Source organism: Metopolophium dirhodum, chromosome 1 (genome assembly GCF_019925205.1).
Source record: "Metopolophium dirhodum isolate CAU chromosome 1, ASM1992520v1, whole genome shotgun sequence".
NCBI lineage: Eukaryota > Metazoa > Arthropoda > Insecta > Hemiptera > Aphididae > Metopolophium > Metopolophium dirhodum.
In genome coordinates this window covers 80425709-80452157 of record NC_083560.1, presented here as the reverse complement: position 1 = coordinate 80452157, position 26449 = coordinate 80425709, and the positions used below count along the sequence as shown (strand labels likewise).

The 26449-nt window shown below is 28.1% G+C and overlaps 1 protein-coding gene and 1 long non-coding RNA gene across 2 annotated transcripts in view; one reads left to right on the top strand and one right to left on the bottom strand.

Annotated features, from left to right (window-relative positions):
- The window catches only part of LOC132934381 (uncharacterized), a 459785-nt gene that overhangs the window by 419195 nt on the left and 14141 nt on the right, over positions 1 to 26449 (top strand). The gene's annotated exons all lie outside the window — the stretch shown is intronic.
- LOC132936314 (uncharacterized) lies at positions 23160 to 25595 on the bottom strand. The gene is made up of 3 exons (XR_009663438.1): positions 25179 to 25595; positions 24882 to 25101; positions 23160 to 24032 (listed from the first exon to the last, which is right to left on the bottom strand). It is a non-coding gene; the product is annotated as an uncharacterized LOC132936314 (long non-coding RNA).

Below are 26449 nucleotides of genomic sequence, written 5' to 3'. Positions count from 1 at the left end.
ATATCGCATTTTATTGTTAGTTAATAAAAATATTGTTTAAACAAAATATATTATGTGTACAAACAACAAACTAATCGATATATACCATTAATCGTAAGAAAACGTATCATATTAATGTATTATCTTATATTTTGAACAATGCAAAGACTGTTCTTGACACACGAGCATTACATATTTACATGCATGCAAATGACGCATTTTCGTTTTATTGAATCTAAAAATATATTATTTCATGAGATTCTCAATCACAGTAATAGTATCTACTTCTACAATTTCACGTTTAATATTATATTAGTATGAAAGATTTTGTATGCAAATAATAGCTTAATTTATAAAATTCGCTTTGTCGAACAGACATTTGCTGTAATGATATATGTTTAAACGATTTATCCAGTGTTATTTACTTGAACGTATCATAAATATAGAAGTATATATTACAAAGAATAAAATATACTCACTACGTTATCTACTGGAATTAGTAAAAGTATTTTAATAATATTTTTCTTAACTCATTTCGTTCTGTTTTAAAATCATTAATGATCAACATGAAATATAAAATAATCCTACAACATAATAATATAAGCATTGAATGTAATTTTTAATGATATATTATTTACTCATCAACACGTACTAATATTTATCAGTTATTTCACGGCTACGTTAATACAATTAATTATGTTTTTATTCAAAAATATTTAATTCAATACCTTTAAACTCACGCATATATTAAATTTAAAGACAAATGTATGCTTATTGTTTAAGTATTTTAGTAACCACGTCTATTACCGAATAATATTAATAATATGTCCGTAATTGAATGTCGTAGTTGCTAGGCTCAGCCTGATTTCTACTTAAAATAAAATAATTTACAGTTCACATTAAGTTTCCTCTTTGTACAATTAGTATCTAATAATTATATGTACTATATTATTATTTTACAGTATCGTCATATATTTTAGAACTGAAACAAATTAATTTCTAACGACGTGTTTTGTTATGTGATTGTTATTAAAACAATAAAACTGAGTTCCTATACCTTTGTACGTCTGACACTCGTGTAGCTGTATGTCACTTATTATTTATTTATTTTAAATTCTGAACGGAGTGCGATGTGAATTTTTTCGTGCCTGTGTACACGTTAATTAGTCGAAATAATTCATCAATTTTAAATTTTAGTATCTTTTCTGGCGGAAAAGTAATTATAGTTGGTACTTTTAGGAGGTCAAATTTAAAAATTTCCATTAGTTTAAAAGAATGTCGAAAAAAAAACTAAGGAATAACGGAAATTTATACGCATACGGAAAAAACAAAACAGTTGTTTGCACTATAAAAATAGTAGGATTGACTATAGATAGAGATAGCTATAAGATTAATCAGATTAGATAGTCAAGTTATTATAGTTAGTTGAACTGAAATATGCTATTTTAACTATATTTTTTAGTTAATTCAAACATTAAAAACTGCATTAACTATAAAATATAGTAAACCTAACCATAACTAATAACTATATTTACATAGTTATAATAAGTAAATTATTTCAGTTATTTTACCTATTAAATAGTTATATTTACTATAATTTGTTTAACTATAATATTGTAGTAATTTTTTTTTCCGTGCAAAACCAGTTTTTGACAAAATCGATATTGTTTATTTGACGTAACTCAAAAAATAATAATTGTAGGTATATGAAATGTTCACACCTAATTTTTATATTGTAATTTTCTGTAATATAATTCAAATAATTTTCAAGATATTTGAGTCTTTTTAAACTATACGAGCATAAGAAATGTTCAATATTAACTAGTATTTTTTTAATAACTGTCGATTAAAAAATGTTTTCCACGTTAAAAAAATTGAAAATGTAATACAAAGTTTCTCGTAAGTTATTTTTATAGCAGTTATAAATATTAAAGAAACATAATTTCAGTTATTTTTTTGTAATTTAAAACTATTATTATAGTCCATACCAACTTGATAATATCGTATTATATTGTATACACACAATGTAATTTTCAAATGCAATATTTTAAAAAGAAATCCAACCTAGTGTATTTATTAGTAATAATACTAATAGTAAAAAAAATTAGTTTAACAGCATTAACATCATAATATATACTTAGACACGCGGTCTTGGCAGAATCATTTTTCGTATACAATGGTTTTCTTCACCCTATATTAAACACAAAAAAAAGATCATTACTGTCCTGTGACTTTTTCAGATACAAAGTATGATTCTCCAATTTAGTTTTCTTAGTTTCCCGCTCATACAGGAATATGTTGTGATATTAATTTATTGTTGAATTAAGATGGTCACCTTGTAAAATGGTAACATAGTTAGAGTATAGGGAAAAATAAAAGACTCAGCGATTGACAATTTTGGGTGCAATCAACATCAGAGCATAATTGATTTCTAAGAAAGTTGGACTAAAGCTCTAAAGGTTAAATGGTAATTAACGTGTGTATCTATTAAAGTAAATTATGAAATGTAAAATATAAAATAAAGATTAATAATGTGTGTAAAAAAGTATAAAAAAACCTGCAGTCCGTGGAGCCAAAGATGATTTAAAAATGTCAACTAACCACCGATTTCTATACTATAGAAGTATTTGATAAGAAGTCAGTGCAAACATCATCAACATTTTACAATGATACCTTCATAATAAAAGAATATTATGTGAAAATAAAAATACATAATATTATAATTAGGTACGTCGTATAATATTAGGTAATAATATGGGTGATGAGTTATCAGTTATGTATAGTGCATACAAATTCCTATTATAAATAATATAGATTTTTAAAAAGAAATATAATACCAAATAGATAATATTTTATGAATATTTTACTGAATTGCATTATAATTTATAACCTGTAAGTCTTAAACGATAAAAAAAACTTCTATTTCAATTTTAACGTCTTATGTGTCGTGTTGGAACTAATAAAATTCAATAAATAATATTTATAATAAATTCATAAATAAAACATAACAAAATGATGATCTTACTAACTGATTAAATTTTTACAGTACATTTTAAAATACATCGAAACTTAATATGGGAATATTTAATATTGTATATTTTATGATGATATCTTGTATTTATTTTAGCCCTAAAGTGCTTAGGGCATGGTATAAAACGAAGCGCTTCCTATTTGTTCCATATTAATTATAAGACAAAGTTAAACAAAAGAATAACTTCCTAATAAACACTCGACAAACAAATAGTTCAACTTGCGAGTTCTAAGCCAATGATTTAGTTCAAGACATTCATAAAGTTGCTCACCGTCGTAAATGACTATGTCGTCATTATTTTAATAATGTTTAAGTCCATTATTTAGAGATTAATACAATTTTACAAATTACATGGGTACCTAATATTACTGTCTGTAGACTCTTGTTGTGGGTTCAATTGATAAGCTAATTATATTATATTATTAACTATATATAATAATATGTACTAATAATAGGTTTTTGAAAAGAAACTCGTAAATTAAGTAGGTACAACGTATTATAAATTATTTTCAAGGTATAATACATAATGCATTCATATGTGTAATGTCATATTATACTACAGTACTAATTTATTATAATACATTACTGTAACGTCGTGTGGTCGTTACAGATTAGTTATAAAGGTTTGCCTATAGTGAGTTTAAATAATGTGACACATGTTAAACCCACCTATAACCCAACCCTAGAAATTGCACACCCTATATTTCGAAGGTTTGGAAAAACCTTTCTATTTAGACTTTAATACTTATGTACTTCGGATTTAAAAATCAAAATAAAATTATCGATATTTTTTATTCCTTTGTTGGTACCTATTAGATTCTAAGCGGAGCGGTCAATGTATTAATTTTACAATGATGTGTGTTTTTTTTTCTATCTATAAACAGTTTTTTTTAGTAGAAATAATGTTTCAATTTTCCAATTTAGCATCTTTTGTGATCTAAAAAGAAAATCTAGTTGGTAATCTTCAGAAGTCAAGTTCAAAAATTTACAATATTTTTTAGAAGCGTCAGAAAAAAAAACGGTGATTTTTACGTAAAACCTGCAGTTTTTACAACATGTTTTAAATCGATTTAGTTGTTTTTATGAAACAAAAACTAATATTCGTAAGGACTTTAAATTTTCATCGAATGTTTATATAATCATTTTCTAACACAATTAAATTTTAAAAATATTTTGACTGTTTTTGAGTATTATTTATAGGCATAAGAAAATTTCAATTTTTATTAGTATTTTTCAATTATTGTATTATATGTTTCGCTCGGTCGAAAATTCAATACAAGATTTCTCATAAGGTTTTATTTATGTAAATTTAAAAAAAGTTGAGCGTAAATCCACAGTAATATTTTATAAGCGTCTAAAGTTAGAACTTTGAGTTACAGTTTCAGTAATTTTATAGGGGAGGGGGGGCAAGATATTGTTTTGAACTCCACTAACAACACTTTTATCAATAAAATGTACCAATGCGTATTTAAACATCAATTATAATTAAAATATTATTATTATAACTATTAATATATAATATAATAAATTTTATATTTAAGGCAAAAACTAATTCTGCCTACCGTATTCGCAAAAAGTTTTTTTTCGTATGTGATCATTTATCATTTAGTTCAAATTTAATACATATATTACAACAGTGACCTATTCAATGACGAGGTACACTCGACATCTAATATACAGCATAACGAGTACTCCGCTTTTTCCCAAAAACTATTTTGAAAAGCACAAGAAATAGGTATATGTACAGAAACCACCCTCAAAATAGAAGGAAACCTTTTTACTGCACCTGTGATGTCAGTAAAAAAAAACACACGGACTTAAATTTGAGTCAAAGGCTTTTCCAATTTATTTTATAAGATTTAGTACCTAATATACATGTATATAAGATTTATATTTTAAGTATATATATAATTTATATATGATTAACATACAACCCACGATATTTTATTACGTAATTAACTGAATAATTACATCTCAGGAATTCAGATTAAAGGTATTTACGAGATAATAACAATTACTTTAAATTAAAATAAAATATAGGTTTATTTCATTACATTTTTAAGGTAAAATACATTGGCACTCAGAATGTTTAAAATGCACGTTTTATTATACTATTTATTAGCAAATTAATAACGATGGTACAAAATAATAATAATTAATGCTATACAACATAGAATGACTCTGTACAAAGGTACATTATTATAACAAGTATTTCGCGAAATTCGTAGAAAAAATAATCTTGTACCCACTTCTAAGGTTTTTATAATATGATAGTAAAATATTTTATAGTAGTATTGCGTCTGTAGCCAATATGAAAACGATATTCTATAGGTACAATGGATATATAATAAGTATGGACAATTATTATTAACTGAAATCTGTAGACAAAGGAATTATTACAACCTTAGAATTATGGAGGTTTGACATCTGGATCTTCAAAAAATGCTATGAACTCGTTATTTATGTCGAATTCGGAATAACACATTATGCGCATTACTCTAACAATAAATGCGAAATCATCAGTAGTACAATAATTGTATACCATAAACTAATGAGAACAATCAATAAAATATTTTCATAATATAGTAGGTATTACCAATAATAAAATACAAATTCGAGTTCATTTAATTATAAATTGTTTAAGAAAAATCAGTCTTTAAATCGTAAAAAAAAGAAATATTTAAAAGCATTTTTATTTTTGGAAAATGTAAATTTGTTATTCTTGTGTACGCGTATTATGATAGTTATTGAATAGTATTCAGGCGGTAAAATTTCATATAATAGTATATCAAACCATAAGCATTTTGTGCACAAAATCCTAAAACCTTAAACGGATTTCTTCAATATCCATCTGAAAAAACCCGTGGTAAGGGAGAAAACGTCATGGTTTTCGGTGAACAGATAAAAGAAACAAACAAACGGATACAAAATTCACTGCACGCCGCAAAAACGTACAACAACAATTTTTTACTGCTTCACTATTGGTTGTCAAAAAATACAAAACCATTTATTATTTTCATATTATATTATAAACACGACCCGCTTTGATACATTATCATACCGTCGTCGAACTTACCCGGTTCAGTAAAGTTATAAGATAATGAAAAAGATACATAATTAGGTGTACCAAAATATATAGGTACTATAAGCGATATTTTGTAATTTAGTCAAAAAATTATCCAACATTAATTTTTGCAAAACATTTCATACTTGACAACAAACAAATAAACGATGGCGCTCAGGAGAAACTGTGATAATAAAAATAATTAAATACCGCAAATCAAAACATAAGGATTAACAAAATATATAATATATCATTAAACAAAACATAACGCAATACGTAATTTATAGAATATCATTTAACAAAACATAACGCGAAACGTAATTTATAGAACATCATTGAACGAAAAATAATGCAAAACGAAATATTTTAAGATCTATTTATTTAAAAGGTCTATTGGTTTCATAGAAACATTTATTTCATGCAAACAATCTAAAGAATCTAATAAATTGATTATATTATACTCCGTATCCGGGCCATTACCTACCCGCACATTAATTATTATTTTTAAATTTTATAGGCATTAACACTATTTCAAACAACGATAAACGCAAAAGTTGGATAACGATTTAATTATAAATAATGATAAACGCAAAAATTGTGTAACGTTTTAATTGTAAATAACATATAACGGAATTTTTTTTCAAATGCAAGCCCTGCTTTTGTGAGAGGCAATTTTGTGATTTTAGATCCGGTCAAAATGACGTAAGTTGGATGGTAAGAGTATTATTATGGAGTCCATGTCATTTGGTTGATTATCTATTGTAGTCGTATTTTTATTTTGTGTTTTATGAGATTGAGATAAATTAGAAGTAAGTTTGGTTTGAACTTTAGATATAGTATCTATACTAATTACGTTAAAATTATTATTATGAATTCTAGCAACTGCTACAATAATTGTTGTCGAATTGTTATTTATTTATTTGGAAAGACTGTCGGTTACAGTACTTTTGAATAATCTCGAGAGGTTTGCCCTTTGCAGCCCCTGTAGTTCACGCTTGGATGGTCGCCAAAACAAAGGGTACCTACTAGTAAACACTGCACAAATAATCGCCACGATGGGTTTCCGATGACTCCTGCTGGGCTGTCAGTGTTTCCGTCATAATAATATAATAATATTTTGAGATGGAGCGCCCCGTCGAACACGACGCAGCAGCAGTATCGTTACAACAGCCGTACAGCGTAATCTGACGGGCAGTCAGATGTCACGTTTCTTTATTATACCATCCGAGTAAATAATATAATACGGCGGTAAAAAGTCGCGTAGGGGAAAAAGGCTTAGGAGGCGGTAAAACACGGATCGGCGATTTCGTCCGGACTCGTCGTCGTCGCGCCGAGCAGCCGAAACGACTTTTATTGCGGTCGTTATCGGGGCCGTTTTTGTGACCACCACGCGCGAGGCGAGAAGTCGGGCTCGTAAAACCACCGTCTACAAAACACACATAGGGTAGCCGGCCGAGCAATTATGGTATATATTGCGGCATATGTGTGCAGTAAAGTATCGCGGTGGTCATATAATTTATATAGGATCTGTGACACATAATAATATAATGTGTATAAACATCGAGTGGGCTTTTCCAGAGCTTATCGGCCACCGCCGCTATTATATATCAAAGGGTGGACCAATGACGAAAAAAAAATAAACACACACCCGCGTTTATAACCTCGGAGAGTGGTAAACTGCGTGTGGGCTTTAATGTATCCGTGCGATAGTTATATAGACGAACACAACGGCCGCCTGGTGGCCACGGTCGGCGAGGGGATGGGAAAAATACCACTCGAGACGTCATAATTATATAACATTATTATAGTCGCACTCGGCCACGACAAATTTAACGCGAATTTAACGGCATGAATTATATTTTGGCGGTCACGGTCTTTGAAAAATATCATGATAACGATATATTCGGTGTTTCCGAATCGCGTGCGAAAATCATTATCCATATAGGTTTTGACATGTGTTGGGAATTATCTAGATAAGATTTTTTGAAATAAATTATCTTTTAAAGTATCTAGATAATTATGTTACGATTTATCTAATGTTTAGCTTAGATAGAAAATGGGCTAATCTATATAAATATTATAGTGCCCCTACAAAATTATAAAACCAATGTTACTAAAATTCTAATATAATATAAATTATTTATAAAATTAGAAGAGTATATTTCTTGTTATTATTGCCAACGACAATATTACGATAATACGAGAACCTGCATGGGGGCTTGCACTATAAATCGTTTTCTACTAGCCACAATAAAGGTGCGTCGTCTTGGTACCCATAAATCGTCCAAACCCCCCCTCACATGTCTCATTGTTTTCTACCCGATTTGCACCCATTTGTACGCTCCATAAAAAATTTGTACCCCTCTCCCTTTTACGCAAAATCAAATCCCCCGTCCGGGTGCTGTAACGACGTCGTCCTGGCACCCGGGACCACCAGAAGTCAACCGATCGATTTTGGACCTATCTCATCTTTTTGTACCCAATTTTTACCCATTGGAACCCTCCCTACATTTTTCTTACCCTTTTCCCTTTTACACAAAACCGAATCCCACGTCCAGGTGCTGTAAAAACGTCGTCCTGGCACCCGAAACCACCAGGAGTCAACCGATCGATTCCGCACCGATCTCAATTTTTTGTGCCCATTTGAACCCTCCCTAAACATGTTTGTACCCCTCTCTCTTTTACGCAAAACCAAATCCCCCCGTCCGGGTGCTGTGACGACGTCGTACTGACACACAGCGTCTTAATTGGATACGCAGTGCTTGGTGTTTTTCAAAATCAATGTTTTTCGGTTTACCTAAATGTAATAACTCATCGATGGTAGTTATTACATTGTATTACAAACATATGTTTGAAACATTATAATTTCAAAAAATATAAATCATTTTGAAATTATTTTATATGAACATTTTGTAACATAATTTCAAAATGATTTATATTTTTTGAAATTATAATGTTTCAAACATAAACTAGATCGTATATTACTTAACAATAATATTGATATTTAAAAAAATGGTAAAAAATCAGCCACTTGACTTAAATAAATGTTTTTACGATATAAATTTTTCTGAAAATCAGATTTACAAATTGGCTATTTTGGATATTTTGGAAATTTTTTGTATCAGTTTTTAAGTTTTTTATTTTCAGTATTAAAAAATAAAAAATAAAAAATGTATACTAAAAATGTAGCGCAATAGTCTATGAATTATATTTAAAAGAAATTTTTTAAAAATATTAATTAGAACAAAAGTTATTTCATTTGTCAGATCTCAGTGGGACACCCTGTATAAGTATATTGTTATTTGACAAAATAACTTTGTTATATTTTACTGAATAAAATGTTCAATTCTCAAGTTTTAATACAAAATCACGTTTTTTGAAGTATATAACTACTTTAGCTAAAACTGCTGACCAATTATGAACATTAGTTTAAGTTATTTTATTTTTTTTTGTCTGTCATGAACTTGAGAAAAATAAAACGATATAGTATAGTATATATATGGATGTAAATCGGGTTCAAAACAATGAGATATGTTGGGGGGGGGGGGGTTGACGATTTATGGGTGCCAAGACGACGCACCTCCATAATAAGCATGTTAAAACTAATTAGGTAGAGGTTTATTTCCCTATCCATTATAAAAATAAATTTAAATTTATTCATAGAACTGTATTTCAAAGGCTCAATTCGTTGTTATTATAAATATTATGTCTTTATATTGATATAAATCTAATATTACAAAAATACTAAAAAACAATAAAAATACGTGTAAAAAATTGATATTTATCTAGATATTTATATAGATAAATGTATTGTTGTATTTGTCTTTATCTAGATAAATTACATTTATGTTATCTTTATTTTTATCTAGATAATATTGGGTTAAAATTATGTTATCTTATTTAGATAATTGTTTAGTTATCTATTCCCAACACTGGTTTTGACCTATGAATTTCGTGAGCGGTGTTTTCACAACATAATATTTAATATTCAGTAAAAATGATCAGATATTTTGTAAATACCGACAAATTTCAAATTAAAAATGATAGGTACAAGTAGATTATACAAAAAATTGTATTTTTTATATATTTGATAAAAAATGCAGTTCATAGTTTGTAAAAAACAAAAAAAATTTTAATTACAAATTAAAGATTGAAATATATTAAAAATCAAAAAATGGATAAGTGAGTATCACTCTGCTGTACAGTAGGTGTCGAGTGGGTCACTGAAATGGTCTCAATGATATAATTATAATATCAATGTACCTAAAAACTATTCTGAGCGGAGACGGTCTGTCAGCCTGTATCATATATATTTCATGATTTGTTATTTGCCGTTGCTATTAAAATAATGTATTTTACTATTAGTATTGCATAATCGAATGGGACGTTATGCCGTAGACGATTTGGTGCGTACGTTTCGTGAACATGTTGGTTCGATGATGTCCATTTCAGAAGATGGCGATTTCAGCAATAAGACGATGATATAACTTTTTTATATATAATATTATATCGTATTGTACGACGTGTATATGGGTGTAATATTATAATTATAATACATTTTAATATATTTTTATATCACTGTCTGGAATAGAAATCGTACAATAATTATCTTTATTAATTTGTACGATAAGAACCATTTAGCAGTAGAGTATGTGTGCTTTGTAGGTATCGCTGTTAGTTACCTCACGAAAATCAAATATTTATTTGTTTACTTATATAGGGTTGCCATTGGCCATAAAATTTAAAAAAAATAATTGGTAAAGACTAGAGGAACGTCCGTGAAATACTATGGGATTTGTCTTCGATAAAATAAAATAACATTAGGGTAGGTAATCTACTTATTTTTATTCAAATGCACAACAAAAGGCGATGATGTCCTTGTAACTTATAGACTCAACATCTACTCGACCGATTTTGATTTAAGTTTCAAAGATTGTTTTTGGAGATATCAGAAAAGTTCAAAGAGTAGTTTAGACCGCGTTCGAAAATATACCAAGTGTTATATCCAATCCGCAACGATTGGATTGCCCAAATCGGTAGAACTAGTTCACAAAGCAAAGTACAATGATGCCGATTTACCCGTGAACTAAGGTAGGTAGACTAAAACCAAGATACACCAATATAGCTCCGTATTTTATGTTTGATTATTTTTTCCCGGGCGAGGTCTTATTAGACAGCTAGTATAATATTCTATAACTAGTTGATATTCAATATTTTTTAGTAAACTAATTTTATCACCCAAATGTCATTTTGACGAACGGTCCTAAATTCATTATATTATCACATTAAATTGGTTGGTACTAATTTGGCATTGGACGACAATGTCCAATAGATGCATATATTTGAGGTGATCTATCAATTACAGGGAAAATTTTTGTGATAGTTTCTATTATTATTTTAAGTATTTCTGGGTTTAATAAAAAAAAAAGATAGTGGTGTATTTTGAAATGTCTTGATAGGTGTAGTGAGTGGTCGGAACAAAATAATTTTTCACAAAGTATGGTATATATATATAATATAATATAAGGTATAAAATATAAATACTTCGTAATAATACCAAATATCGAATCTGCTACTGGTATTCGAATTTCAAATATCCCTAGCCTCCGGAGCGAAACGTATTTGTATGTTCACTATAGTGAACACGATTCAGCGCATGTGAGTTATCTAAATCGTTGGCTTTATGTTTTCGATATATGTTTTATATATATATACGCACTTTATAAACAAACCAAAACCACTTATCCGGCCAATTTTGAACGTTCGATGTAGACATAGCTGTATAATATTATGTGATATTGAGTGTCTGATCGTGTAAACACCATTTTTTTTTTTATTGATGTACGAATGAGTGTATTATATTTTAATACAATATTTTGATATCTCGACTGTAAAACTTCTATCTCAGGTTAGTTGTGTTTATTAAAATAATTTTTATCTATCGATTAATTTATTCTAAAGCATAACATCGACTAAATTATATGGACCGTAAATATTTCTAAATAAAACAAAAAATATCATAAAAATGTCTATATTGTTCCCCTCAAAAACTGTTACCAACTTATTTTTTAGTCACATTATTGTCATTAAATACACGAACGGCAGTGGAAAATAATATTGTATGTCCATACACGTAGTTCAAACCTTCTAAAATATATCTACACATTCTGAAAAATAAATAATATTTTTTAATATCAACAAAGAAAAATATTATATGTACCTATACTAAGTATTTAATAAAGTTTCGTATAGTTTCTTAAATAATAAACCATATATCCTTTGTAATATTATGTTTAACTCATAATCCATTTTCAAATTAAATATATCATACTTTATACTTTACTTTTTGTGAGGTATTGTTAGTTGTAAGCTATTAGGATTTTAAACCCATATTATGGCCGAATTTAATGTTTTGCATGATTATGTCTAACGAGTTTATAAACGTGTTGCTTGAACTTATGTATTATCAATACTATAATTCTATATTTCTTAGTTAATTTTAATTTTCTGTTATATTATGATAGTTAACTATAAAAGTATTATACTTTTTAAATTGTCAATCCATAAAATGTATGAAAAAGTTTGATAAAACCAAACTTTTCTTATAACTAGAATATAACTTGTGTGCTGATTATAATATTACATATTAAATACTAAATAGTAATAATATAGACAGACTTAATGATAATTCATAATTCAAGATTAATAATGTAGGTAAATAGTTTAGTAACACCTGACAATAATATGCGCTATAACTACACATATTGGCTATGAAACATTTTAGTTTTGTCACATCTACACTGAAAGTTAAGTTCTCCATGACGGTTAAAGCGTTGGAAAGCAACCTTTTTTTCTCCAGCTAATGGTAAAGTGGGAATTCCCGTAGTGCCTGGTGGTAAAGTGTAAATTCCTAAAAGTGCTGAGTACGCATATCACGCGTATCCCCAGCACAACCAGACACTAAAATCTATACCACGGTCCTTAGAAAACATAAACTTTTGGTTACATCTTCTATTCGTATCATAACCTCCTTGCATGACGTGTAAATATTTTTTGTCACGCCTGCACCGAAGGTTTAGTTTTTGATGACGGTTGAAGCGTTGGAAAGCGACCTTTTTCCGTCCAGGGGGTAGTAAAGTGGGAACCCCCACAAGTACGAGGCGCTAAAGTGAAAATCCCCAAAAGTACTGAGCTCAGATATCACGCGTATCCTCTGCCCAAACAGGAGTTACTACGGTTCTTATAAAACATAAACTTTTGGTTACATCTTATATTCTTATATTATAACCTCCATGCATGACGCTTAAAATAAATAAAACCTAGTCGTTTCTATTGTTTTTATAGAATAGTCTGGTTATTTCATAGATCCCAGCCTGAATTACCTTTTGCCGTGATGGCACGATCAATTAACGCAGAGGCGTGATAAAAAATAGTATGTGTGGCTCGCGCGGGAAGGCAATTTCAGTCTTAGGCGAAATGCGGCCTAACGTGCCGCACACGTCACCCGCGACTGAAATAGCTCACATCCCGCCCTTGCCACACAATATACTATTCTTACTTTGAATAATCTGTTTGATGCAAAGATTCCTGCAAAGTGCATTTACCTTTTCGTGATCAATAGTGATTACTGATTACTATTGATTAGTGATTACATTTTTTTTTTATTTTATTTTAATATAATAATTTTTCTTAGATAATACATACTGGATAGAGCTATGATTTAAAACCTTGAAGCCAATTTAGCCCAGATGTCACCATTGAGCATACGCAAAACAACTGCACATGCACAAAACATTACCGCAATTATGTTTCCTTCGTCCTGCACTATCTTTTTCATTCCTGACGTATGCATAATAAATTCATCGGGGCCAAGTATGTATCCAGTCTGTATTATCTAAGTCATTTTTATTTATATTGAAATTTATACCGCGATCCTTACAAAACATAAACTTTTGGTTACATCTTATATTCATATTATTACCTCCATGCATGACACTTAAAATAAATAAAACCAAATCGTCTCTTTCATGAATTCGTTTTTGTAGAATAGTCTAGTTGCTGATCCCTGCCTCACCTTTGCCGTGATCGTCGTACGTAGAGGTGTGACAAAATAGAATGTGTGGCTCGTGTGGGAAGGCAATTTCAGTCTTGGGCGAAATGCGGCCCTCCTTCGCCTGTAGCTTCCCACCTATGCCACATAATATACTATTGTTATTAGTTTTTTGTGTATGCCTCTCTTTAAAATAATTATTAGTAAATATAATTAAAAGCAATTTTTAAGGTATTTATAGTAGCAATGAATAGCAACAACTTTGTAAATGATGACTTAAATAAATATTCAAGAAGAAACATTAATGGCAATTTTAATTTGTAATAATAATATTATACCCGTTTGTTGAGAAGTTTTGTATAGGCAACTGGAACAGAGATGTAACAAAATATTTTTTTAATTATTATAAATGTAAAAATAGTTTGATACATTCACAAATTACAACTTTTTAAGAATTAAAAGCATTAAAAAACAAAAACAAAAATACCGCTGCCATTATAAATTTTAGAGATAACGCTGTAATCGTATACCCTGTATGAACATTTGGTGCTTTGAGGTATGTCTTTTAGCTTTTTTTCCTTTCTTACCCAACATTAAACTTTTTTATTTATAAAAATAACGAATTATAGCGTTTTCTCGAAGCATATTTAGTATTAATTGTGTTTTAATATAATATTACGGAAAAATATTTAAATACGTAATACATAAAAAAATTGGGCTTATGCTTGCAGATGTACGTTCAAAATACTTTTCAAGAATTCTTAACGTGTATGACTGCAACATGAATTTTCTTTGTTAATATCTCAAATGTCTAATAGATGTATAGATATATAATGTTATCTCTTTCAACAGTTTGACTAAGTAAAATTTGTCCATAGTCCAATATTTGAATAAAGATGTATAATTTTTAAAATGGCGGTATTGTTTATTACTGTTTTCCGTTCTTCTTAATTTACTGCAAGAAGACACTAGTTGGTACTTAATACTACAGTCATTATTTTTTAATCTTAGACGATTAAGAATCTAAGATCTAACGATAAAGTCTTAGATTTTAACTATTAGTCAAACTGAATCATCTGCGTGTAATAATTTGTACATTTTTAACTTGGTTTGAAAATTATTAATAATGTTTCTTATTTATCTATTGAAATATTGGATGCCAAAATTAAATTAAAAAATGTATCGTTATTATATTTAAATCAATAAATATTATACTATTATTACTATTTAATATAATTTAATTTAATGATCGTTGTTCAATATAATATGGGTACTTAAAGTTTTTACCAACAATCATAATTTATATTAATGTTTATTATTGAATGGTCAATCTTATAACATAAAATCCCGAAGTAAAAAGCTCATTAAACTTTAAAATTAATGTAACTACTCAAAAATTTCGCAATTTTCTTTCTCATATTATTTTATTTCTGTTATGCAGTGACATAATTATTGTGTTTGTTTTTCATCCATTTTGCAAATACTGTGCTTAAATGGAAATAAAATACTTTTTCATTTTAATACAATAATACAAGTATTATTTAACTGCTGTTTACAGACATTTTGCGCACAGCATTATTTGAATATATTTTTTCAGTATATTTATTTGTATATATTTTTGTTTGTCATGATTTCGAAATGTTTCCCATTGAAATTCCTTAATTCTTCATAAGTATAATTCCCTTGGCGTAAGACGTTTATTATAATATTATTTTTGATGAATCATACATATTTATATAAAAAAGAATAATGATAATTGTTAATTAAATTATTTCATTATTTTCGGTCTATAAATTTGAGAAATCAAGAGATTTTGGACTTGGGTTTTTACTTGTAAGGATTAACTAAAAAAAATAGTTTTAATTCACGTTAAATAAGATTTGGAAGGGTCACGGTTTTGTGGTCACCTACCGGCTGCAAAATAACAATGTTTGAAAATATTTGTGAAACCAGAAGAATATAACTATAAATAAAGATAAATAGAAAACTCATTATTCATAAAAAAAATAAATTTTTTTTTTTGTTTAAAATTGTTAATCTAACTACGTTGGCGTGTGTCGCCAACATAATTTACATCGTTACAATACCTTTACAATTATAGTAATGGCAATAGAAATAATCCAGTAGAGTGCCAAAACATGCATACTTTGGAACATATTTTGAACTTTTGCGTGCAATTTGTAAATTTTGCAACACAACATTGAAACTGAAATCGGTATAACCTTGTTATGGCTTATGTATATACCGGATATGTGACTATCATAATATAATGGTCAACGGATCAACGACCATGCAATACGTCTGTTCTTATCGATTCGGAACAAATAGAATGTGTATAATAATGTATTATATTTATATTAACGTCTCAACCAATAATAACTTCAATATAATATGCAAGACATTGAAAGTGTCAATAAAATAACTGCGAGTCAACATTACGTACCTACCAGTCGAACGTCAGATATCGATTCGATATTTCTGAACTTAATTCAATATGGATGCGAACAATATTTTATAAATTTTTTATAACTATACAGGGCGATTCATTAAGCGTAAACACTCATTATCTCAAAAAATATTAATGTGTTTGAAAATATTTTTTTACATAGTTTCAAGTTGTTAAAAAACAGTGTTTTAATTAAAAAATCATATATTTAAATATTTTTTATCCTGGTAGTTTTTTAAGTTTTTTACTTTTTTGAATGACAGCTTGGTTTTAATTTCATATTCCAAAGCAAAATATTTTTCTAAGTATTTTGATTCATAAAAATCGAATTTAGGGCGAGTTGTTAATGAGTTATAAGTGTTTAAAGTTTAGATGGACGGATGTAAAAAACTTTAAAAAAAATTAAGGATAAAAAATATTTAAAAATATGATTTTTTAATAAAAATTCTGTTTTTTAACAACTTGAAACTATGTAAAAAAATATTTTAAAAACATTATTACTTTTTAAGATAATGAGTGTCTTACACTTAATGAATCACCCTGTATAACACCAATGCACGATAATAATAACTATTTTGATTGTAGTCTGTAGGTTACATGTGTCGTCTTTGCCAGTCGTTTGTTTGTAGATAATAGACAAATACCAATATTTTAGGACAGAATAATAAAATATGTAACGCATTCCATTATTAACAAGTTCAATTTCCAAATTACCAAAAGAAGTTATTACCTATATTTTAATAATAACACCTTCGACAAATTGACACAAAATTAAAAAAAAGTATTTATTTTTACGTTTTGAAAATTATATTTATTACAAAATAACTCACAAATAAATGTTCGATGGATATTTTAACCGCACCAAAATTGTATAGTAAACATATTAAATGTATTGAAATTATTATTTTTATTACTAATAATACAGTTTCTATTATTTATTTATATTTTAAACAAAAATGGACGATTCCAAAGATAAAAAACGAGAAGGGCAGTAACGCTTTGCTGTACAATAAGTGTCTAGAGAAGTCACTGTAGTCTGTAATAGATGTGTTAAATTTGAATTCAGTGATATCGTTGTACTTATACGAAAGACGATTCTGAGCAAAGACAGACGTCAGCCTATAATATTAATAAGTTTATTTTGATAATGTTATTGTGATATAAGAAATTAATTTTACTATTAGGCATCAGTACTACAATAAGTTAAATTAATTTTTGCCGAAAAAATTGTATTTGAAAATGTAATTGTGTGAATAAAATACAATAAGTTTTAAAATTTTTCAAGTACCCAGAAAATAATATTTTTAAATTGCAACATATCAACTAAAATGCTTCGTTTATATATCTAACGTTGTTCAAATTTGAACTTAAAATGTCTATAAAAAAACTGTACTTATATATTTTTAGATTTTTTTGTTACAGTATGAACCACTTACGTGGAACCAACCTTGTTTTCAAATATACAATAATATTGTTATACAAATATGAGCTTTAACTAATTAAAAAGTTACTAACAATTTGTATTCTTTATAACTTAACAATACTTTGCTTTGTTATAACAATACTCTTTAAAGTTAAAAATAATACTTTGAGTTAAAATCACGTAAGTATATCACCAACTAATAAAAATTAATGAATTATTTATTTTTTTGTTTGATCACTCAGTATAATCTGTATAATATGTAAATATACACAATAATTTTAAATAACAAATAATTATTTCTTAATATAATAATTAAGTCGAGTTTAACGTATAACCACTACCTATTGGCTATTAGGTACTGTGCAAAACAAAGGAAATGGTAGGTTTGGGATGCATTTTCAACAAAATATTTAATTATTATTAAAAAAAATATTTAAAATAGCGCAACCACTAAACGCCACCAAATTCGATTTTACGAAATAATTATGATTTTTCGTGTGAATAATTGTAGTTGAACACATTTTCAGAGTCAGTTTTGACCATCGGGTGTCTAATAAGATACTTGTGAATTTAAATTATTCCAATTGTATTCTAAACTGGTATCCATAAAATATACCTATTATCAAAAAATGTCTAGGTAAATATTGTACACTTGATCATTATTTCACGAGTCGACATAGTTTACGAGTATACGGATCGATAGTTTACACTCATGCTAATAATACCTATTATAATATTAATATCATCGTTTCCGTTCGCTATTGTTGTATGCAGTACAGCGATATAGGTACGATTCAACGGTTTATGTATATAGTTAATCTCGAAAGTGGACTGTGTCAATTTTTGCTAGGTGGTGGTGTGGTGGATCTCCCCTCTAATTATCGACCCTTTCACCACAACTCTTAAAATGTAATTCCCGGATACGTCCAAATCGCTGTGTAAAATAAACACGCTGACGAGTATAACAATTTACATAGGTAAATAAAATATAGATTTATAATAACATATAGTTTAGTTTCGTTCGTACATATAATTTCACATTATTTGCATCTGACACGAGAGAGCGCAATATAAATTTAGGTTAGGTTAGGTTAGTAAATATAGGTACCTAGGTATAACTTTGCCGTCAATACTGCAATATACAAAATTCAATAACGTTTTATTGAAACAAGATCGTTGTATATATATTATATTGTTTTAACTGTATATTGCAACGGTCTTCGTTTTGAATATAGCATTGGATTCTAGTTAACATTTATTTATTTTTACGTTTGTGAACATTGTTGATTGAATACGAGTGTAAATTGGAATTTTTTTTAAAATCGATCTAAATATGAAAAGAGTTTTAAATTAAATCGTTATGTTTGTTCGATTATTACTATTGTACTGAACTGGTTAGCGCTATACCGATTATGCACACTCAGTCTGCTATCAAGTGTTTTACACAAACGGCATCACTGACTTGACTGGAAATTGAAAAATATTTTAATTAAAAATAGCGTCATTCACAATATTTTGGTAGAGGTTTATGCGAATAAAGAATTTAATGAAATTTAATTAATTCAATAGTTTTTAACTATGCGTGTGTTTGTGTTATAACCATTTTGTATGTACAATTTCAACAATAAAAACATTTTATATTAAAATGCAAAACAATCTAAATATGAAGTCATTGAAATAAATCTTAAAAAATGTCTCGTTAACACAATCAATATCGTTTTTTGAACGCAATATTAGTCACGTTTTATGTGTATTATTTATTAGTACTATAATATCCTGCACTAGGGCGAGTGCTCAGTTTAAAAATCACCACGGAGAGAAAATTATAGATTATAGTTTTTGATTTAATCAGGTAAGTAGGTACCTAAGATCTTTGAAATGTGTACTCGCTACTCATATGTGTTTTTCATCCTTCACTCACTCATACATATTTTATATACAGAAAATTGGTGTGTATTTAGTTCCAAAATTACCACCAATACTCAAAATGGAAATAATAGAAAATATTATGGCGTAGGTTGATATAAAGAAACATACCTACTATAATAATCTTGTACATAGAAATTCATTTTATAATGCGTGATTTAATAAGACTACATGTAGATTTAAACGCAATCGAATAACCAGTTCAAAATTATACAAAATAATTTTCTAGTTGTCGTCCACAGATGTGTTGACACAAATTTCATAAACGTTTATGAAGATGGTACTTTATATTGTTCTGTAGTAGTAATAACTACACTTAAGACTATATAGTACATTTAATAACCATCAAAATATAACAAATAGTCATATTCTGGTAAATTACACTTATAACTGCTCAATAAACTATAAGGATTAAGGATTAAATATAGTATGATGTAATTGTGGTGAAGAAAATACAAATAAACAAACTATAAGCATAGTAATAAAAAAATATCTATAATTATATAAAAAATATTAATGAAAAACTTAACGCTATAAATTCACCATAAATAATAATATCGCATGATACACCATCGTTTGGACTTTGGAGTATCTACTTTTAATATTGTGACTGTAAAATTACAATTTTTTTAGTAGGAACATAACATTTTTACATAATATAATACGTGTACCTACGCAGTCAAAGTAAAAAAATCATTTTCTTCCAACATAAATCTAATTCAAGTCAATCTTTTTCAAAGTGACTTTTAATAAAAATGCATATTTCCTTATTTTTAATCTAATATCTATCGTTTTCAGTTTTTCATAATATTTTTTTTTTCATATTGTATACAAGTTAAAGTTTTGCAAAAATATTTAACTTAAATAGATTACTAAACTTTGATACGAACAATATTTCGTATTAGTAATACGTTATTTAAAACAAAAATACAATTTTTGTATTCTGGCAATTAATTTTTGACAACTTCGTAATTTTTTTTATCATTAATTTGTGCATTAATGATAACTGATGTGTATACATTTTAATAATTCAAAATAATACATACCTAGCACCAGTGAAGCCGAGAAGGTGTGTTCAGAAAATAATATAAAATATGAATGCGTCTGTGAGTATCTTTTGTTACTTAAACAAATCAAGAAAAAAATTTAACATTATAAGTATGAAATATGTTCATTTTATGTTCATTTTTGCTGTATATTATTTGGTTAGGATTTATAGGCTTGAAGAAAATTAAAAACTCCTATGAAGATTTGCTTTTCGTATTCAAGACTCAAACATTCCGCATAGTATAACAGGATTTATAATGGAACATTATTTGCATAATATACTCATAACACAACAAATATATAATCGATTAGCTATATATATTAGCTCAACTTAAGCTAAAAATCTAACGACTTCAATGAATTTTAAACGACGATTTGTGATGCAGAATGTCGACGTTTGATTTCATATTTTGACTACCATTAGAATTGCTGAAATAAATAAGTATGTATTATTGTCACGTCTTTGACCATAGGTACATAGGTAAATTTATATTGTACCATATTATTATTATTATAAACTGATGAGTAACTATGGTAAAACAGAGATATATTAATAGTATTTGGTCGAAATAACGAAATGAAAATAGCGCAAGTGAATAATGCGAAATAATAGAATGGAGATAGAAGCTATAACAACACCCACACATAGAGTAACACAATATGATACCTATAATAAATTAGCAATTTAACGCAGGTGGTCGTCGTTTTCAATAAATATGAGTACAATAATTTACCATAAAAATGTAAAAATATTCTATACGAACGACAACAAGAATCACTCGTCAAAAGCACAATAGTAATAATAATATTATACACAGACTTCTATTCTACATAATATTCTGTAGGTACTACAAAGAAATCTGTGATATTATATTATTATAGGCTTATAGCCTACATTAATTTTTAGTAAGCAAAGTTATCTTATAACGTTTCTCGACGTTTTTATAAACGTTATCTATTATACATTTATTTTGCATGTCATTTAACGGCATTACCTATATATTACGATTGACCATTTTAAATTATAATAATATAATGTTATGAAAATATTACAAATTTTAATTAAACGTAAACAAGAGTTTTGTTATTCCGCTCTATTGTTTATGAATCGTTGATTCGAACAGTATTCAAATGCTAGAAAAGCAAATATATTTCACAGTGGATATTTTTCAATTTTTTTCCGTCATATTTTCATGCATATTATGGTGTCGAGATGTCATACATTGTACGTTTTTGAACGAGTCAGGCCACCATCGCCAGTGAAGTCTTTTTACGTGCGTTGAACTGTGAATAGCCAAGTGGCGTTTGTGGCACGCGTCCGCACTGTGTTAAGCCGTTAGGGATTGTTGCGTTTCCGACCTAACCTTAGGCTCGAGCCACGTATTTTAAGCCACTTGTTTTTCTAGACGTTTTAAATACCAAAATACGTGACAAGAGGATAATACAGACAAGTATAGGTAATAAATTATTCTATGGGTACAAAGCGTTAAAGACTTTAGAATAAAAATAAAATTTGAAATGGAACTTAAGATTAAACAAAATGTGACTTAATATGAGTTTGTGATAACGTTGGTAAAATCAATGTGTTTGTCTTATAATTTATCAGTTATCACTAATATTCTATCATTAATATCGTTTTACAGATAAAAAAAACATTGTCGTAAACCAAATATTATTTTTGTTTTATATTTTCTAATTAATTTAAATACAAAAAGAAACGAGTAAAATAATATTATAAATACAAAGAACATAAGAGTTTTAAGTATAAAAATACATTTTTTTCTAAAACGAAAAACCGCAACAACTCTATGTTCTCTATGTTCTCAAACGATACGCCAGCATAGGTGCAGCTTTCCTCTTGTTGAGATTAACCTCCCCCTCCACCCAAAAATTAAAAAATAAATTTTTGCAGATAATTTTCTTGAAATAAAAACATATTTAATATTATAAATTACTACAATGTTAATACCAAAATAATTATTAACATTTCAGTTAAGATATTAATTTTATTGAATGCTTTTTTTTGGTTAGAAAATACAAGAATATGGAATGCTTTAAAAACAATTTTAATTATAGTTGTAAAACAAAAAATAATATTAATTAATTAAAAGTGTGACCACTGCTTTTTTCATTTACATCGAGTCATTACATAGTATAATTTACACAATATATTCTTACTGTAGTAATATTAAATTAAGTTAAAAAATAAAAAGTTCAAAAACTTTAAAATTTTATATTGATTACTTTAAAAAGAAGATTATAAATTAAACAAATATACAAATTGTAACCGGTTATTGTAAGTTTCAGTAACTATTAGTAGTACCATAGGTTAGGTTAGGTACCATAGGTACTACAAGATATTACTAGCATTTACTACCGTTCTCTTATAATTATGGCTTATGAGACGTTAGTTGAGAATGAGTATGATTCAAAATTTTGTATCAGGTTAGAAAGTATAATATATAAAACCGATTTAAAAATAAATACAGTGAGATATTCGACGTTTTATTCCCAGTTAACTATTTGAAAACTGAAATTTAATCACATCGGGTACGGGTGTAAATTCTTGCCCACTTGTCACTGATAGAGAAAAAATAAAAAAAAAAAACAATTTAGGTATAAATCTCGATAATTTGCATCAATATTTATGTATCAATAAGTCAAATTTTTTTTGTGAACGTATAATCAGGCGGCATTAATTTTGTCGTCATCGTCGTTATCATCTGTAAACGTTTCTCTGTTTGTCTGTAACAGATTGTTTAGGGTGGTGGGAGAGGAAAAAAAACACGCACACGCATAATTTATTATTAATTATTATTATTATTTCATTGACATTTTGTATAATATATGGTATTATTATTTCGTCATACTATAATTTATTGTACACTATTCAGTTTTACATGATTAAGATTATTCTCTCATGCGATTTCTTTATGACGAAAATTGAGTTCGTCGTCCGTCGTCCCGTTTGTTTGTCTGACGACGTAAACGTCATCTTGTTTTCGGCGACTATTTTTTTTTTTTATAGTGCTATTATAATACTTCGGTAATTTGTATTTGGCTGACCTATTAAATAAAATAATTATACTGACTTTTCATCCAATTACATAGCATGGAATTTTTTTTTTTTTTTAATGCAGACACAATCACACTAATACAGTATCAAACAGGACAATATTATGTTTTACTGTTTTAGTTATTTTTCAAAGTAAAAAAAAACGTTTCTGAAATTATTTAAATATAATCCGTATGCTGTTATAGAGTTAATCAATTATTTAAATATTTTTTTAAGACTACCAACAACGGGGTTACAACATTTCAATGTAACGTTAATTAAGTCTTAATTACATTAATTTGTAAAAATATAATTTAAAATAGATATAACCATATAACTTACGATCAACACGTTTCATTGTAATGTATTGGTATTTAAAAATGAAAGTCTGGTGAAATAAAACATGTATAAATTGTACACATTTAAGTTGATTTAATCACCGTGTTAATTATCATATATAATACAATTATTAATTATCTTTAAAATCAAAACAAAATTTAAATAACAAATGTCATGGTTGATAAAATAATTTTTTTCCCTATTTAAGTTTAATTAAGCATGTTATTAAAATTTGTAGTAAAAAAATTGTTTACGAACTAACTAAATACATAATGTGAATCTCACACTATAAATAATATTATGACGATAGAAGGTTTCGTTCAATACGATTAATAAATAACATATTATATTATTTTACATTGTTCTAAAATATATATATATTGTACATATGCATAATAAATAATATATTTTGTTTCGTAGAATGTACATGGTAATAAAATATTATACTGCGTAAAATAAAGGACCAAATAATGACCATTTTCTTATTTTTTTGAAATTCTAAAAAATTGTGAGGTTCTTACCGGGTGCGTGGTAGGCGCGAGATGATTAAATTATACGCCTGGAATATTCGTCTGATGCATTTTGTACGGATTCTTGTGGTCACAACGAAAACCAGTACACGAATATTGTTACGTACACGGTGGCGCAGATCTGATTGTTGTACTTGAAATTCACACGGACGATGATTGTTCGCAGACTGCACGGCATGGCGACGGCGGGTAACACAGTATAGATCGAGTCCTGTTTAATATAATATTATTTTATTATATTATTATAGTCCGGTTGGAACCGTAGCTAGCCGAAATCGAACGAACTACCTCCTGCCAAAGCTCCGATGCGATTGAGACGTAGACGCGATGAATGGCTACAACGAAAGTTTCATCACTATTGTTTCATCTATATTATAGATAGCAGATGCCGACGCTAATGGTTCTCCACAGTTCGTTTTGTGTGACCAAGTTGTTCCTAATAGTTCTAATGTTGTAATTTACGGTGCTTGCCGAATTGCGGCGCGTTGTACACACTGCAATATGTTTTTGAACTGTAAGTACTAATTAAATCGAATATGTTGTCATCGCACGAAGAAAACAAATTAAAAACCAAACGAGCTCTGGTCGAAAACTGGCGTTTGTGATGTCTGGGAATCGGGAAACTCTGTAGGTTATTTTACAGCAACTTAAAGGCTCCGCGAACAAAGTATACTTATAGTTTGAGAACCGCTGGTACATAATAATATGATATTAGTCAACAACGTGTGCGAGTGTGTGAGTGTGATTTCGATGAATTGATAGTGTTACATTATTATTATATTGGCCGTCGATCTTTAAACAATATAATAATTGTTGGAAAGACAACATTTTCCCGTCGGAGTCAGCGATAATAGTAATGTCAATATTATATATATTATATATATTGTAATGATAACGCACTCATTACGATGTCAGAATATATGTCATACGTTCGTTAGAAATGTCAACATTGTGTGTATATGTATGTGTGTGTGTGTGTGTGTGTGTGTGTGTGTGTGTGTGTGTGTGTGCAAGCTAATAATTAGCAGTTAGCACAGACGACCGTTATAATGATGGCACAATTACATTTTATCTACAGTCAAAATAATTATAATCGGACGTAGAGATTAAAAGTAACATTTAAGCCGTGTTCGTTTATTGATTTGTTATTTTTTGTCTCGCCAATGGAAATTATTATACTGCGCACATAATATTACGATAAATCATGCCATGTTCGTTATAAACTATTTAACATTAATTAATTTCATTCTGAACAAATTGATTTTATATTTTAAATATTATAGGTAGTCAAATAGAGATACCTACGTAATTTATGTCCGTAGAACTATGCTATTCAAAATTCAATGGCATAATAATAACTGTACAATTACATTCGGGTTTCAAATGTACCTACTCACAATGATATTATTTTTTTAAACATTTTGAATACAACTATAGTTTTCTATCATGGGCAACGTAAATTGTCAAACTCAACGAAAATGTCTATTTTAATGTTGTGATCAGTCTTTCGCCTTGACCATGCGGTGGCGCAATTATCGGAAATGGTGGGTGTACAATTC